Source organism: Momordica charantia (genome assembly GCF_013281855.1).
Source record: "Momordica charantia cultivar OHB3-1 chromosome 7 unlocalized genomic scaffold, Mcharantia_2.0 BLBB01000007.1, whole genome shotgun sequence".
NCBI classification, from domain to species: domain Eukaryota; kingdom Viridiplantae; phylum Streptophyta; class Magnoliopsida; order Cucurbitales; family Cucurbitaceae; genus Momordica; species Momordica charantia.
Window position 1 is genome coordinate 8804245 of NW_028275165.1, and position 19976 is coordinate 8824220.

Here is a 19976-nt window from a genome sequence, read left to right on the forward strand (position 1 = left end):
AACTTTTTTTATTGGATATCCTCCATTTATTTGGTATACAACAACATTTTTTTCTCTCGTTATATCGTTTTTCGTGAGGAGGTATTTTCTTTTATTGACAAATTATCTACTGGTGTTTTGCCTGATCCATTTCCATATTTTGTGTTGCCTAAAGCTTTTGATTTTCAAGGAGATCTTATGCCTAGTAAGCCCTATGTTATTCTTTCTAATATGTCTCATGTTTCTTCTCCTGCCGTTTTATCTCATAACACTGATATTTCTGCTGCGATATCAACACTACATAATCCTACTGCTATGAGTGAACATAATGCTACATCTTTGCCTACTTCTGCATCTGTTGAACATAATGCTGATGTTTCTCACCATTTTGATGTTAGTCCTATTATTGAGAATATCTATGATTCTTCTCATAATGCTACTGTTCGGTGTTCAACCCGTATTTCTAGACCTCCATCTTATTTACAAGACTATCATTATGGTCTTTTATCCAATTCTTCATTTATGCCAGTTTCTACTAAACATCATATTCAGCAGTGTATTGACTATTCAGAGTTGTATCCTTCTCATCGCTTATTTACTTTGAATGTTTCTACTGCTCATGAGCCACATTTTTATCATGAGGCCGTTGTCCATTCGCATTGGCGAGCTGTAATGGCTGATGAACTTCGTGCTATGGAGGTAAATAATACATGGACTGTTATGCCCTTACCGCCTTCTCATCATTCTATTGGTTGTCGTTGGATTTATAAAATCAAATATCATTCTAATGGTACTATTGAATGCTACAATGCTCGTCTAGTAGCTAAAGGATATACTCAACAAGAAGGGTTTGACTTTATTGAAACTTTTTCTACTGTTGCAAAAATGGCCAATGTGAAGGTTCTTTTTACTGTGTATCAACGTCTTGTTGGTCGCTTATTATACTTTACTATTTCAAGGCCGAACATTACTTTTGTAGTCCACAAATTGACCCAATTTGTCTCCAAGCCTAGTACAACTCATTTGAAAGCGACCCATTATCTTCTTTGATATCGCAAGGGCTCTCCTGGACATGGTATTTTTATCTCTGTTTCTGATTCTTTTCAACTTTGAGAATTTGTTAATGCTGATTAGGGGTCTTGTCTTGATACCTGACATTCTACAACTGGTTTTTGTATTTCTCTTGGCTCTTCTCTTATTTCATGGAAGACCAAGAAGCAAACTACTATTTCTCGATCATCCGCTGATGCTGAATATTGAGCCGTGGCAGCAGCTACATGTTAGCTTATTTGGTTGCATGAGTTGGTTGGATCAAGAGAAGGTGCGTGCAAGCCGTGGTGGATTGGGAGACGACGGCTTGCACTGGGAGACGCATAAGCAAAGTCGAATATTTGTTACAAATTTAGATCCTGCACTCTCATCTTTAGTCAATTACTCGGTGAATTACAGATTCATTTTCTCCTCCTACTTTTTTGTTTTGTGATGATCAAACTGCTATACATATTTCTTCTAATCCAATTTTTCATGAATGAATTAAGCCATCGAACTTGATTGTCGTTTTGTTTGAGATCGTGTTCAAGCTGGCTTTTTTCACTTGCTTCCTATTCGTTCCTCATCTCAGTTAGTTGATGCCTCTACAAAGTCGCTTGTTGCTTCTGTTTTGCAATTGTTGATGTCCAAGATGGGATTATAATTGACATTCATCATTCATCTTGATGTTCTGCTTTGTTGTTTTATGATAATCAAACTGCTATACATATTGCTTCTAATCAAAATTTTCATGAACGAACAAAGCAATCGAACTTGACTGTCATTTTGTTTGAAATTGTGTTCAAGTTGGCTTTTTTCACTTGCTTCCTGTTCGTTCCTTAGTTAGCTGATGCCTTTACAAAGCCGCTTGTTGCTTCTGTTTTGCAATTGTTGATGTCCAAGATGGGATTATAATTGACATTCATCATTCATCTTGAGGGGGAGTATTAGAGGTTTGTGTAACAAAATTAGTTTTGATACTAAGTTATTAGTATAAATAGATTGTTAGTTATAAGTCACGTTGTATTTGTGACTTGTTTATGCAAGAGTTTGCACAACGGTTTTTTTCACGAATCGAGCTCGAACCCGGTCTCCGGTTCCGACCTGAACACGAGAGTGGACCTGCACAAGAGGGTAAGCGCTCCGACGCTCAAGTCAGTATAGATCAGATTCTGTATTTAGTTCGAGGTGAGATTCGATACCTGAGCGTGAAATGGAGCCCTCTATTTATAGGTGATGGATCCGACAGTACACACGACCGGCGGTTATATGTCTTTTCTTATGTCGAACCTATCGGGTTCCAAGCAGGTCGGACCCCAACCAGGTCGAACCTTGACGCCCATACTTAGTCTTTTATAATGGGCGAACCCGGTCTCCACGGCAGGGCCGAGGTGGACCTAGGCAATCCCTCTTATCCAGTTTCTTCAAACACCAGTAAGGGTCCTCCACGTGTTCTGGGTATGTTTACCCCCAAACATGACTATTCATGGGTTTTTTTAGTACTTAAAGGAGAGCTGTAGATACTTTTTTTTTAATGAGAAATATTACTCATTCATTCCTCCCTATTTTGTTTCTAATAAAAAAAAGTTGTAGAATTGCCTTTGTGATCATGTTCTTTTTGAACCAAGCAACCATTCAAAATTTGAATTGTGGAGCAAACCTACAAAAAATTTTGGTTAAAAAACACCTTTAGTCCTTGGACTTTCATTAAAGTAACAATTTAGTCCTTAAACTTTCAAAAGTAACGATTTAGTCCCTGAACTTTTAACTTAGTAACAATTTAGTCCCTACCATTAAATCTTTGTTAGTATTTAACAGAAAAACTGATGTGGGATACCAACTAGATCTATTTCTACATGCTAAAATGCCACCTTTGCATCTTAAAGAAAACAAAGAAAAAAAGAACAACCTACAGGGTTAGGGAAAAAAAAAGGAAGAAAGAACAAGCCTTGCATTATCTCCCACATGGATCCACGGGATCGACGACATCCAAATCCAGCAAATTACCGAACAAATCAACGCCCTCCACTCCAACCAGCCGTGGCTACTCTGACCACCACAGAAGGTGTCGGCCTCGAGCTCTCTCTAGTCACCGTCGACCCCCATTGCCTTTCTCTTCAAGACTCCAATATTCTCCAACAAGCTAATAATTATACCCATGGCAATGGCTTGAAGAAGCTCAGCATCAGAGCTTTTCTCCGATGACGGCTGGATTTGTACTGGATTTCTGTAAATGTCGAAATCGAGCCCAATGGATTTGGAGAATGAACCAAAAACTCTCTGGAGGAAGCCATTTTCCCTATTTACCAAAACAACCAAAGAACTTACGCCTTTGCCGGCGAGCTCTCAACGTTAGATTACTTGTCGGAGAGTGAGTATCAAATGTTTCTCGACGAGGAAATCGAATCCTCCGCCTTTGTTATTTCCCCTGGATTAGTTCTATTGGGCAAAAAACTAACCAACATCGAATGTTTCCCAAAGCCGGAAGGTTGGGATATCCCAATCAACACGCAGACGATTTTCGGCTAGTGAATATGCATTTCTCTGACTTGCGTTTTTTCTCTCTTTTCTTTTTTTTTCCCTTTTTTAAGATGCAGAGTTGGCATTTCAATAGCTAAAAATAGATCTAGTTGGCATCCCACATCAGATTTTCTGTTAAATACTCACAGAGATTTAACGGTAAGGATTAAATTGTTACTAAGTTGAAAGTTCAGGACTAAATCGTTACTTTTGAAAGTTCATGGACTAAATTGTTACTTTAATGAAAGTCCAGGGACCAAATGTGTATTTTAACCAAAGATTTTCAAGGAGATTTTGGTATCCATACTTTCTTTGGTCCATGTAGGTTAGTACAATTAAGTTTTGGAACCCATTTCTTTCCAGTTTCATTTTCCATAACATTCAATTTGGACAAATAACAAACATAAGATTTATGTCCAAATTTCAAGAAAAACACAAGATATTATGCATGAATTTTTCTCTTACAAGAAATTTATGCTCATTATTTTTCACATAAGAATTCTTTCTATAAGCATGAAGAGATTTTGGTCTATATGATAAATTTCTTGTTTCATAATAATTGTGAGCATTTTTCAATTTATAGCAATTTGGTCTAATATGACCTTTAACTCCACAATAATGAGATATAGGTACAAATTTAGATTTAGCATGAAAATGATTAAGCACAATTTTAGGTACATTGTTGTTTATGCACATCACATTTTGGCACAACATTAGGCAAAATTTTATTATGCACAATAGAGGAGGCTTTAACAAAAATTGTTATTGAAGTAGATGGAGTAGAGCTCTCATCAACATAACCTAATCCTCTTGTATCATTACAAGATTTGCCAATGTCAATAATTTTATCTAATTTTTGGCAAATATTGTCAATTTCTTAATACTTTCTTTAGCGCATTCAAACTCATTTACAAGATTTGACTCTTTTTCTCTAACAGCTCTAACAAGTTCATCTCTATAAAAAGTATCAAGCTCGAGCAAATTTAATTTTATTAAATAAAGCAAGGTTTTCCTCATCACATGAATTTCCAATAACATCATGCTTTACAACATTATTGACATCACTTTTCAAGCATGCATTTTCTTCAACCAAAGAATTATTTTCAATATCCAAAGCATATATTTCATCTTTTAATGTTTTAATCTCGTTAGACATGCTAGAATATTTCTTTTTGAGAGATAAGTATTTTGAGCACACTTTTTCAAATTCAACTCTAATTTCGTCATATGCATTCATAAGCTCATCATAAGGGGGGTTCTTCAAAATTTACCTCATTGTCGTCCTCTTATTCATTTCCAAAAGCCATGAAACACATATTTGCAATTTCTTCATAATCTCCGTTACTACTCTCATCGGAGTTATCCCAAGTAGCCTTAAACGCCTTCCTTTTGGATTTCGTTGAAGAAGATTTTAGTTGAGGACAATCGTACTTCATGTACCTCGCTTTCTTACACTCATAGCAAATAATACATTCATGATGATCATTGCTCTTTTCTCCTTTTGACTCTTGATGGGAATTTCTTCTTGAGAAATGCTTATTCTTAAAATGATTTTTGAATTACCTTATGAGATAAGCAAGTTCTTCTTCGTTGAGCTCAAATTCATCATTGGACTCCTCTTGGGTGGATGTGGACTTTAAAGCAATAATTTTCTTCTTTTTACACTCATCATCCAAGTGCTCCTTCATGGTAATCTCATGAGTCATGAGTGAGCCAATAAGTTCCTCCAAAGTAAGTTTGGTGAGATCACTCGCTTCTTGGATTGCCGTCACCTTTGCTTCCCAATTCTTAGGAAGAGACCTATCAATTTTCCTAACATTTTCTGATGTTGTATACTCTTTACCGAGACCCTTCAAGGCATTTATAATGTTAGTAAATTGAGTAAACATATCAGTAATTTACTCATTAGATAAATCAAAATTATGAACAAGCATGCTAATTTTAGACTCTTTAACTTAGTTCGTTCTCTCAAGAGTAACTTCAAGAACATACCAAATTTCTTTAGCGGAAGTACACATGGATATTCTATTGAATTCATCCTTACATAAAGTACAATATAAACAATTAATAGCTTTAGCATTAAAAGAGCACTTTTCATTCCATTTCCACCATACTCCTCTTCTAATTTAGGCACATCTTTACCATCTACTTTCTTCATGAGAATAAAAGACCTTTAGCAATATTTAACCATAAATTAAAGTCAATAGATTGCAAATAGATTTTCGTTATAGCTTTTCAATATGCATAATTTGAGCCACCAGAGAAATGAGGTCTAGAGGGGGATTGACTTTCAACAATTCCATTTACCACAAAGTTTGCCATAATGCTCTAACAATTAAGTTTTTCAAAATTTTCAAAAAAATATTTTCAAAGATAATTTCAAAAATTTCACAAGTAATTAAATATTTTACGAAATAAAATTTTCAAAGAAGAGCAATCTTGCTACAATATCACTTGTTGGAGAGAAACTCAAACACTAGATATTAAACAAAATATATTTTGAAATATATTTTTGATTCGAAAAAGAGCAACCCGCTCTGATACCAATTGTTGGATCGATATGGCAACACTAGGGGGAGGGGGGTGAATAGTGTTGAAGATCAATTTACTAAACTTTTTCGATTTTAAGCACAAATCAAATAGTCAGGTAAACTTTTTAATAAAAAACAATTAATGCACAATTTAAACTAACTTAAAATATCACAAAACAAATATTCAAGATGTACAACATATATTTGCAATAGGAGATGCTTGAAAATTAAATTGCAATAAATAAAAAGTATAGGAATAGAGAGAACGTTCCGTAAGAGATTGATAGTGGTTCGGCCAACCTCGACTTACTCCACTCCCCGAGCACCTCTCAAGATGATCCACTAAACACGATCCTTTTTTGGGTTCAAGATCGTAAACCTAGTCTTTTTACGGGATCAAGACCAAACCTTACACACCGCTCTTTTTACGAGATCTAGACCTAAACCCAACATTTTTACCGGGACAAATATCAAAACCCACACTTCGTTCTTTTTATCGGACTCAAGAACGAAACCTAAATAAGTGTGGAATAAGGATTTTTCACACACTTAAACTCTCAAATATGGTAGATTTACAAGTTTGAGCTCACAAATAACTAAATCCCCACAACGAAGAAAATCTCTCTCAAGAATAAAAATGGAAGTAAAATTGAAAGCTTGGAGAGAGCAACAATGAATAATTATGGAGGATTTGAAAAATTGGTGTATTTAATTTGGGAGAGGAACAGTGTTTCAAATTTCGAGCGATACGTCGACATGTTGCTCGACATGTTGATGTGTCGAGCACCTCGACATCGACATGGGGGGAGAATGTTGTTTTTCCCCAATGTTGACGACATGTCGACATGTCGAGGAAATGTCGACATAGGGGAGAGTGTCGTTTTTTCCCCGTGTCAGAGGAGAGATGTTTAAATAGGGAAGGAAATGATTTAAAAAATGATTTGAAACTAAAAACAAAATGGGTCATTAGATCTTAATGATGAAGAATGAAAGGTGGCGATTTAATTTTAAAAAGTAATGATTACACTATATTATATTATTATAATATAATATAATATAATATAATATAATACAATAAAACAATAGACACTTCCAACGAATATATCACCTTTTTTCTTTTACTTTTTTTAATTAATTTTTTTAATGTTACGTAAGTTAACTTTCATTTTGTTTTTGTTTTTTTTTTAATTTTCATTTTCTTTATTCTATCTCTCTCTCTCTTTTGAATAAATCAACTCGCCATGTGTGCAGCATATGATACGTCCACGTTATCTTCTTGGGTATTTTTCTTTCAGCTTCTTTTGATCATAACTTCTCCATTTGAACTCCGATTTGAGCAACTCAAATTTCGTTGGATTCAACTTTTCAAGCTCTACGCTATGAATATTTTGAAACACTAAAATCATCAATATATTAAGTCTGTTATCATCAAAACAATATGGTATGATTGAAGCTCAAAAATGCAACACATAATATCTCTCATCCTGCCAAGCTCTCTCACTCGCAAAAATGGATTATGTACTAAGCACATTTCAATACGATGTTACTTGGGACCAAAACAATATCTACAATGATTTCAAAATCACTCAGATTTCAGTTTATATCAATTTCAATATGATTTCTGTAATATATGATTTGTTGAGAGTGATTGTTGCATCATTGTGGATACTGGCTTTGTAGATACTAACATTGACCCAGATTTACCTTTGATTGTTTGCACATATTTTCAGAAATGCGTGTATATTCCTAACTATCACCCTCATATTTACACTTAGATTTCCATCACTATCAAATATTAAATAATTTAGTTTAAATATTTGCACCAATGAGTATATATACCTAATCACTCAGAAATGTGACATCAGTGCAGACCACTGTAGATACCGATATTGACCCTAAGTTTACCAATGATTATTTACACATTTTCACCAATGTATATATATGCCTAATTACCACACCAATATTTGCATTTAGATTTCCATCAAATAATATATAGTTTAGTTTAAATATTTGCATCAATTGGTATATATAACTAACCCCTTAAAAATATTTGCACCCATCGATATTTGTCTTGACCCATCAATGGATATTGACCCATGTGGCCACATGTTGTTTTTGTATTCTTGTTTTCTATTTGTTATCATCTAATAACTCATATAAAAAATAAGAAAACAAAAAAATTGATAACTAACAAACCAACAAATATGAATGAATCTAGAAATAGAAGGTAAATATATGATTCAATTTTTAAGTAATTTTCTCTAATGAGTTGTAAATAAAATTCTAAAATTATTTTTAACATAGCAACCATAAAACACTAAATTTTAGGCCTACAATAATTCTAATTAGGGTGTATTTTATAACAAAAATTTATAAAAGCTAAATCATATAAAACATCGATATTTTGATGCAGTCAATGTTCGAAATGCCAATGCCGATGGAAATGTCGAGGTCCCGATTTTATTGATAAGTCGATGGACATGTCGATGTAGATGGATATTTCGGGAAAAAACATGGAAATTGTAGATATTGATGCAAATTTTTTGAATTAGTAAATAAGACTTTAATTGTAGCTTAATTAGCTCATAATTGTTCAAGTTTTACCATCATATTAAAATATATCAATAATATACTTATGAAAATGTTGTTGTGATGATAACGTCAAAACAAAATCATTTATATACTTATATGTAAATTATTTGAATTAGTAAATTAAAGTTATTGTTGATTGATTATCGTTTTACCGATAATTTCTAATCAAATCTACTCTTTAGTTATATAATTAAACAAGACATATGAAATAGGTATAAAATTTGAAAAGTAAAATTTAGGGGTGATATAATTTAACTAATACCAAAAATGATCTTTTATTTTAATTTAGATAATTAAACATATAATCTAGCTATCAAAAAATAAAAATAAAAGTAAAATAAAGGTATAATCTTGAGCCAAATTTTGAATGGGTAAACCTCAATTTGTTTTAGAAAATATTTGATTCTCTTTCGTTAGATTTACTTATTTGCTAGGAGGTTTGCTTTTTATTTTATTTTTATTTTTATAAGAGATAAAGAGATGGAAACAAACTCTAGTAAAAGAAAAAGTCGATTTCAAATTATTTAGGAAAAGAAATCAATTCCCATGTTATCTCACCCAAACAAACAAAATATCCATCAACACCACTAGCGAGCACATCTTTTCAAATTATTAAAAAAAAATATAGATTATAAGTAAAAAAAAACAACATTTCCTTGACGTTTCCTTGACATGTCGACATTAGGGAAAAACGACAGTCTCCCCCTGTATAGATGTCGAGGTGCTCGACACGTCGACATGTCGAGCAATATGTCGACGTGTCTCTCGAAATTGGAAACATTGGATGCAATGAGTCTTAGATATTTCTATAGCATATAGAGACATCTCTAACAAAATTCACAAAACATAAGGGAAAGTGGTTAGGATATTAAAAAAAAAAAGTTTTATTATAAATAAACTATCATCTAAATATATTTTTAAACCAAGAACTGATGGCTTGTTCTACGGATAGAAAACAAACACCATCATGTTCTAAGAAGGTTGCCTTCGTGATGGAAACATCTTCCTCCTTACGTACAAAACATTTTTCAAGTACCGACGTCTTCTTTCCACAAACTCATTTTTAGTGATTTTCTTATCCCTCAAATTTAATTTTTTTTATGAAATAACAAATGTCAGGCCTAGTGCACAGCATAGCGTACATCAGGCTGCCCACTGCTGAAGCATAGGGTATACGTCTCATATTCTCAACTTCTTGAGGTGTCTTAGGACACTGTTCCTTAGACAGATGAATTCCATGCCTGAAGGGTAATAAACCTTTCTTGGAATTCTGCATCGAATATCAAGCAAGCATCTTGTCGATATAAGTTGCTTGAGACAGGGCTAACGTTCTGTTCTTGCGATCCCTTAGAATTTAGATGCCAAGAACATACCGAGCTTCTCCCAAATCCTTCATTTGGAACTCAGTCGCTAGCCACCTCTTTATGTCAGTAAGGTATCCTACATCATTCCCAATGAGTAGAATATCATCCACATACAACACTGAGAAGGCTACGGTGTTGTTCACGATCTTCTTGTATACACAAGGCTCATCAACGTTTTGGTCAAAACCATAAGATTTGATCGCAGTATCGAACCTTATGTTCCAAGATCGAGATGCTTGTTTTAGTCCATATATGGACCGTTTAAGCTTGCAAACCTTTTGCTCTTGACCTTGTTCTATGAACCCTTCGGGTTGAGACATATAAATACTTTCTTCAAGATTGCCATTCAGAAAAGCAGTCTTGACGTCCATTTGCCATATCTCATAGTCATAATATGTGGCAATGGACAAAAGTATTCTAATAGACTTAAGCATAGCTACAGGGGAGAAGGTTTCTTCATAGTCCACCTCTTCCCTTTGTGTGTAGCCTTTTGCCACAAGTCTCGTCTTATAGGTCTATACCTTTCCTTCGGCGTCTCGTTTTCGCTTGTAGATCTATTTGCACCCTATGGGTTTTACCCCGTCAGGTTGATCTACAAGTTCCCAAATGGAATTGAAGTACATCGACTCCATTTCTAGGTCCATTGCTTTGACCCATTTGTCCTTGTCAGTATCTTCCATTGCCTTCTTATAGGTCAATAGATCCTCGATGCCGTCATCAGGTATGACAACTTGAGTTTCAGTTAAACCCACATAGCGGTCAGGTTGTGACACAATCCTCCCACTACGTCGAGGCACCCTCAACACTTGAGGTGGATGTGACTGACGCGATGTGCTGGCTTCATCAACAACTCTTGTTATAGTGCCAGTTTGATCAACAACTCTTGTTGACGTGTTTGTAGCCTCTTCGGAAATCTCATTAATTACTACCTTACTCCGTGGTTTATGAAATCGAACATGGCCTTCTTCTAAGAAAGTAGCATTTGTCGATACAAACACTCTATTTTCTTTATGATCGAAGAAGAGACCACCTCTCGTCTCTTTAGGGTAACCTACGAATAGGCATACTTTTGAACGAGATTCTAGTTTCTTCGGGTTAGTCATAAGCACGTGTGCCAGGCATCCCCAAATGCGAAAGTGACGTAAACTAGGTTTAAGATCCTTCCATAGCTCAAAGGGTGTTTCAGAAACACTCTTTGATGGAACTACGTTCAAAATATAAACTGCAGTATCCACTGCATAAACCCAAAACGAGTTAGGCAACTGAGCATAGCTCATCATTGATCGAACCATGTCCAACAGGGTTCTGTTTCTCCTTTCTGATACACCGTTTTGTTGAGGTGTACCAGGGGCTGAGAGTTGGGACGTGATTCCATGTTCTATCATATAGTCCTGGAATCTCAAGTCCATATACTCTACACCCCGATCTGATCGAAGTGTTTTAATGATTTTATCTAATTGATTTTCAACTTCAGTCTTGTATTCCTTGAACTTTTCAAGGGCTTCAGACTTATGTTGCATTAGGTATAAATAACCGTACCTTGAATAATCATCGATAAAAGAGATGAAGTATTCATACCCTCCTCGAGTTCTAACATTCATCGGACCACAAAGGTCTGAATGTATAAGTTCTAAGGACTCTTTGGTTCTATAACCTTTTTCCAGTAAAAGGTCTTTTAGTCATCTTGCCTTCAAGACAAGACTCACATGGTGGTAAAGAATCGTCTTCTAACTCACTTAGAATGTCATTCTTAACCAACCTCCCAATCTTATTGAGATTAATGTGACCTAATCTTAAGTGCCAAAGATAGGTATCTTCCTTTTGAGAAACTTTTTGCCTTTTATTTTGAGTTCTAGCATTTTTAAACAACTCGGTATTTAAAACTGCTTTAGTTTTGGTTGGTCTTAGCACATACAAGTTGTTTTCAAGTAAAGCTGAACAAATATTAACACCATTTCTCGAAATGAACGCTTCATTTAAATGAAATGAAATTGAATACATCTGTTCTAACAAACAAGAAATTGAAATTAAGTTCCTTTTAATTTTAGGAACCACGTACATATTATCTAATAATATATACATATTCTTGTTTGTAAACAACTTGAGCTCCCCCACCGCCACAGCTGAGACGACCTCTCCTGTTCCGACTTTGAGAGTCATTTCTCCGGCGTCAAGCTGCCTCCAGGAACTAATTCCCTGAAATGAAGAACAAACGTGATTAGTGGCTCCTGAATCCAGTATCCAGGCGGAGTCATCATTCTCCACTAAACATGTTTCCAATACAAGTAAATTATATTTACCTTCGTTGGCTTTCTTCTATTCGGCCAAGTACTTTGGGCAGTTACGCTTCCAATGCCCGTCCATATTGCAGTGGAAACACTTTCCTTTCTCTGCAACCTTGACCTTGCTTGAGTCAGGTTTAGACCCCTTACCAGTAGCCTTCTTCTTCTTAAAAGTCTTACTTCCACAAGAAGAGGGCGCAGATATGGTTCCAGAGGACGATCCTCCGTTGAACCTCTTTGAGGTGGCAACATTTGCCTCCCCTTCTTGTCCCTTACATTTCATAAGAGATTGGTAGGTCTGCAACTTGTTTAGGAGCGTGGTAAGAGTGTACTTCAGCTTATTCATAACCGCATTGCTGCGGAATGGTAGGAAACTCTTCGGAAGAGATTCCAGAATGAAGTTGACCTGACTCTGCTCGTCTATGACGGCCCCGTTCGACTCAGCCACGTTGAAGTGGACCATCAGGTTGAGAACGTGTTCTCGCACTGAGGAGCCCTCCTTCATGCGGGAGTTGTAAACGAACTTAAGGGCTTCATGTCGAGCCTGTGAGGACGATTGTCCAAACATGCTCTGCAGCGAGTCCATGATCTCCTTAGCGGTGACCGTGTCCTCGTGCTTCTTAGCAAGCACATCAGATATGCTCGCCAAGATGTAGACTTTGACCTTGTCATTGGCCTTGATCTACCTGTCATAGACGTTGCGCACCGCCACAGTGACGTTAGGCGCAGGAGCTTGAGGACAATCCTCTTGCAAGACGAACCTAAGATTATCTATCACGAGAATAGTGTTTAGGTTTGACTTCCATTGTTTGTATTTTTCGCCATTAAGTCTTTGCGCGAGTGCAATAATAGAAGGAAACATGCTGAAAGTAAAAACAAATCTATATTAGTTTCATGCATTAGCCTTTTAAACCCAATCAAAATTTTAGCAAAAGTAATTAAGCACCCTAACAAAATTGTTTTGCAACGACGCTTCAGTGATTTAGAGCAACAGCCACCGTAGGGCGGACAGCTACTCCTTCACTGAATTAAGACATTCTCAACTAAATTTTACACCAGAATAACTCTTATTCCTATAAATTTTAGTCATCGTTTATTTGGTCAGGAAATTGTTAACTAACTTAACAACTTCTCGTAAGTGTGACACAACATTTTCGGACCTCAGAGGTCCACCCCAATAATCCTGCCGTAGGGAAGGAAAATATTGGAGCAAAACCTAAGAGACTCATATCCATTTCTGGAGTTTGCCTTGGTTTTGGTTTCCATACAATGAACCCTCCGTAGGGATGGTCGCTCCAAGACGACACGCAGGTCATGTATGAAACCTCACGGTGCAAACCAATGGTGGAGACCGCAGGATGTGTTGTCACACGTCTTTCTCCCACTTAATATAAACACTATCTCCATTCACCTCGATATTGAACCATGCAAACACCTTCCGTAGGGAGGCCGCGCCCAGGGCGACACGAGGCCGAGCATGGAACTCAGAGCGTGAATTTAAAAGAGAACGTGAGAGAGAGAGTAAAGTATTTTATATATACTTTGTATATCAAATATATACTCTGCATATTACATATTCTCTTTTGCTCCCACTTAATATTCTAAGACTAGGGTAAATTACTTAGATAAATCCCGGCTAAGTGAAATTAACTAAGTGAATTTTTAGTCGGCCCAATATAACTATTATATCGGAAGTTGTACAATAATGTTTTAGTTCGTTAAACACTTTAATAAACCAACGACATTATTGCTTGTATATAAAATATTGACTAATTCAACCCCCAGGTCGGTTCCCAGGTAGAGGTGTTCCCTTACGGTCAGCTTAAATACCTCAACCTAGACAGAACCTTCCTTAGACAGGGTTCCCTTATAGACGACATTTTATATTTAGTCTTTTATTATTTCATTTTAAACCTAGTTAAAACAAAATAAAATACTACCCCCTAATCACATTAGAAGATATAACCTAAGGTCTAATTAATTTTAAACCCCTTTAAAATTAATTAACTTAGACCTTATGTTTGCATGCAACTCTTTATTATAGATTTTAATTTCTATCTACCACATTTTATAACTCTTATAAAATTTAAGAAATTAAAACTATAAATATGCATTGAAAGCATACATTAATATAACAATTATATTATCCAAAATAATGTCATGCTCAATGCAACTTTATTTTCATCTAATTACACTTATATTAATTATGAAAATAAAACATGCATTCATACATTATAACATTTATAACTATATGATGCATGACCATACATACATACTATATATCAAACATACATATTATGCATGTAACCTATGGTGGGATTTTAAAACTATATGGCATACAATATGCTATATGATTTTAATTAAAATATACATTCATAATGCATAAACACTAACGACCTAGTTTCTAGGTCAGTCTACAGGAACAACTCCGCTCTGATACCAACTGTAACGCCCCAAGATTTTCAACATTCAAACAGGGAACGTTACTAAAAGCCACTTAAAAAGTATCACTCATACTAGAGAGTTAAACCACTAGAAATACAAACTTTGACAAATTCTCACCACGCTTCCGCTGCGCTACTCTGATTAATAACACTTACAAAAGCTTGCACTAAACAAAACAAACACCACTAAAGTTCTAACGAAACTCAAATTCTTCTCGGTTGATAATTTAGTAACAATCCAACCTTATAAAAATTTTGTACCAAAATCTTCACTAACCATAAACTATCCACTACACAAAATTAACTTTCTCGAATAACAGCGACGCAAAGGCTAATTCAAGTTCAGCTTGAACAAATGTATTATACTGATAAATAACCTCAATAGATCACATCATCAAAGTTCAAGTAGCTAAACAAAATTAATTTTCTTAAACGAATCGTGAATCGTCAGCCCTAAAACATCCTTTAAAAAAAGAACTTAACAACCCAATTTAATAATCTAACAACAGACTCAGTTACAAATAAACAACTATAACTATCATATCCTAATTGAAACTTAACAATGCAACGTTAAATGGTCTCTCTAGTCAAGTCTCCTCCTCGCCATCACCATCTCAAGAGCTAGCTCGATACCTACAAAACTGGAGGGGGAAAAAGAGGGATGAGTACAACCACAGTACTCAGCAAGCAGCCCTTATCTGAAGGGTCACGCACAAACAGTATGCTTATCAAGGATACAACGTGTCATGCTTATCAAAGAATCAACACATCATGCGTATCATTAATCTCGAGCCTTAAATGAAAGAAACATATTTCAAGAAGCAGTTTATGTATAAGTTTAACTAAAAATATACCATACATGTCAAACTCAGCCTCACATTTTAACTCACTAGTGCTCTTTCTTGATTCCTCCAAGACTTACTCCTTCGAGTCGTACCGACCCCTGACCTCGCGTAGCTAAAGCATCGACACTTCTCTACGGTGCTCAGTGTTGGACCTTGACATTTATCCCCAAGGCCTCAACTACTACTCAACGTATTGGTCCTTGGCCTCTAAGCAACTCCTAACCTATCACACTATATTAGTCCTCCAAGTCTAACTCCTCGAATCGTATCGGCCCTTGCCATTTATCCCTAAGGCCCGACACTCATCTACAGAGGCTTGGCGTTCGACCTTGCCATTTATCCCCAAGGCTTCAAACTGTGCATCATAGTATATTAGTCCTCCAAGTCTAACTCCTCGAATCATATCAGCCCTTGCCATTTATCCCCAAGGCTCGACACTCATCTACAGAAGCTTGGCGTTCGACCTTGCCATTTATCCCCAAAGCCTTGAACTGTGCATCGACCCTTGACATTTATCCCCAAGGTATCGACGGCTAGTCAACGTATTGGTCCTTGACCGCCACCACATCAAGACCCAATACTAATTCAACAAAATAGAATCACCGTGCCGACCCCCGACCCTTTGTACCCGGAGCCTCGACACTCATCTCTACCATGTTGGGGTATCGATCCCCGACCTTTGCACCTGGAGCCTCGATACCCAACTAGTGACGTGCCAGCCTTTTTGTCCCTGTTAGTTCTCCATTTACTTTATTACATCCCGGAACTCTCACCAGAGTCCTACTACATACTTTCTAGGCCATGACCCATGCAGAAATTATCTCACAACAATGGAACATACGTTATGCACAACACCTATGTCACTGTCATCCAGACATGGCCATCCAACATCACGAGGACACTCTTCTCTCAACACTCAGCATGCTTTACACACGATAGCGCAGATAATTCACAAAAGAGACGTAGCTGACATATATCCATATACTCATCCAACACTCTAAAAATTTCATAGTAACTAGAACACAACCTAACTCATTCACTTCATTAAGGACCAAACTCCCACCAGAGTCCTACTACATACTTTCTAGGCCATGACCCATGCAGCACTCAACTCACAATAAAACCAGCATGCTTCCGGAACAAAAAACAGTAAGCTAAAAAAAATGAAATGACAGGTTCCCATGCATGCGCAACACAACAGATTTCTCCCACATTATTTCAGTATGCTTTTATGAACACAACCATACAACGATAAAATCATTCATAATCCATAATGCTTCAGAAATACCAGTAAGCATCAAATCCAACAATGAAAAGCAAATCAATTATAAACAACCAGAACCAACATGATTTCATTCAAACTACTTATAATCATTAGCCAATATTCAGAAAGACACAATCAACTTACATATTATTAAATAATAAACATGCCGAAAGCACCAAACAATTTATACATATTCATACAACAAACATCCCCCAAGTAAGAACTACTTACACACTCTCAATGTTCCTAATTCTTCGGTTGATTCGACACCTAGGCACTCAAATAAAAAAAACAGCATGTCAAGAAGACAGTTTCAGTCATAAAAATCAGTTATAAGGAGGGTTCGAAGGTCCTTACCACAAAAATGATTTCGTTTGAGTGTGGGTAACTCATATCTAACTCGAGCAAGGGTCAGTAACATAGATCGGGTTTCAAACGGGTGTGGGTAAACGCCAAACACCACGAAACTGCTGCTGTCCACGTTTTGCAGCAGAGGAACGCGTCGAAACAACTTTCAACGACTTCGTTTTGCTATCTGTTACTACAAAACGACTTCGCTTAGGTGTGGGTAACTCTTATCTAACTTGAGCAAGGGTGGGTAACGTGAATCGGGCTTCGAACGAGTGTGGATAAGCACCAAACACCACGAAACTGCTGCTTTCCACGTTTTGCAGTAGAGGAACGCGCCGAAACGACTTCCAACAACTTTGTTTTGCTGTCAGTTACCACAAAACAACTTCGTTATGTGTGGGTAACTTAGATCTAGCTTGAAAAGGTGTGGGTAGTGTAAATCGAGCTTCGAACGGGCGTGGGTAAGCGCCGAACACCACGAAACTGCTGCTGTCCATGTTTTGCAGCAGATGAACGTGTCGAAACATCTTCCAACGACTTCGTTTTGCTGTCCGTTACCACAAAACAACTTCACTTAGGTGTGGGTAACTTAGATCTAGCTTGAAAAGGTGTGGGTAGTGTAACTCGGACTTCGAACGGGCATGGGTAATTGCTGAACACCAAGAACTAAGTTGTTTTTTGCGTTTTTACAACAGCAAAACACACCGAAAACACCCCAACCGACACAAATCACTGCTGCACACCACTGAAACACCCAAATTGATGCGCCGCCATTGCTACAAGTCGTCTTGAGTCGTTGTCGTCGTTGATGACGGCGGTGCTGCACGGGTCGCCGACGGTGAGGGATGGCTGGGGGTGGGGGCGGCTGCAATGGTGAGGAGGAAGAAGAAGAGATCGGGGGGGGGGGGGGGGGCTACAAGGAAGAGGGAGGAGGAATATGGTTTGTTTTATTTAAAAACATTTTCCTTTAATTTCTTTTCTTTTATTCCAACTTCTTAATTTTGATTTTAAACTAAAAAGCCCAAATTCTCAATTTTACAAGAAGGCCCAAAACAAAACCCCAAAGAAAACACTTTAGTAATTAAGAATAAAATCCACCACAACCCAACACAAAATAATTAACTTAACTCTAAGACCCAAGAATAAAATCCAAAACTTAAAGATTTAAATTTCCCAAAACCTTGGATTTAAGATTTAATTAAAACTCTCCTCCAAAGTTCGAAAACTTAAATTATCTTAAATCAAAGAAATTAAACTTAATTCTAATTTACCCAAAATTAGAACTCCCAATTAAAAATCAAATAATTTAATTTAACAGCTTAAAGGAAAAAAATCCAAACGTTCAATTTAAAACTTAAAATAAAAATAACCTAAAAACTCGGGGCGTTACATACCCCCTTAAAGTCGGGGAGGAGTGAATTCCATCTTGTGAAGTTATGTTCCCAGCTCCCCACTCGGTCTCGTCCCTAAAATGGTAGGAATGTTGAGTCGGCGACTTAGGCCACTCTCACCCATACAGATCAAAGGACGAGCCCTCACGGGCAGGAGTCCATAACTCACTCAGGATTAAGAATGAGTTGCCTGGTCATCCTAAGAAATAACAATCTACTAGTTAACGGTGTTACATCTAAAAATTGTCTATTTCGCGGTCCGGTCTTATACAAACTGATTGTATAGGATACCCCCACTCGCATGTCTCCACACGAACGACCTGGATCGAGTCGTCTGTAACCTTTACAGAGTGAGCCGTATCCATAGTGTTGTCAGGATAAGGTACCCAGCCTTATCCATATACTATAGACCCTTTAGGTTATTCACGAGACATTATCCATTCATATATCAGGGGTATATCAAATATATACCCCGTATATCAAATATATACCTAGTATATATACTGTCCCGATTACATTAAAATAACCTTGGATGTTTAGTTTATTGGATTTGGACAATGCAATGCTATGTTTCAACAAAAAATTTATTGAATAAAACTTTATTGAATATACATTTGTTTTTACATAATACAAACTACGAGTTTAGGACAATACACCCAACAAAATTATCATAAATAAATAAACTAGTAAATGTATATCCCAATAAATTAAAACGTCTATATATGTATGTACTAATAATTCAGCAATTAACAAAATATGAAAGTAAATAGATGTATATATCAATTCATAAACCAAATTAAAACGTCAATATATCTATTGACTTCTGTATAGCTATAGTAAATACATGTATATCCCAATAACTATCTACCAACGTGCTCTTCTTCAACTATCTTGATACCTTTTCCTTTTCCCTGAAACATAAAATTAGAATTAACTTAGTGAATCTACTTTTAAAATATTACTATTCAACAACAACATCTCTTGAGTTCTTACCTTCTTTGTGGATTCCTTACAACCCAAATTCCTTTTAGGGTCAACTTTAATCTATTTTATTTTACCTCGGGCCAAGTTTTCTCCACCCCTCTTTTTGCTGGTCTCATTCAATTTCTTACCTTTCTTTCCCTGGACATCATCACATTCTACAGTATTTATTGGAGTCTCTACCTGGGTCGTTGATGATTCAATCTGTATATATAAAGATAAAGATATCTATGGAAGGATTTTTAAAACAACAAATAACTCATATATAAACTGTTGCATTTATACCTCTTCTTCACTGTCTAAGGTGATTGTGCAGGTTTTTCTTCGACGCCCTGCTATTCCACTAGCCTTTAATCGTTCACTTGATCGTCGAGTTATTCCACCTCTAACTTTAACCATATCA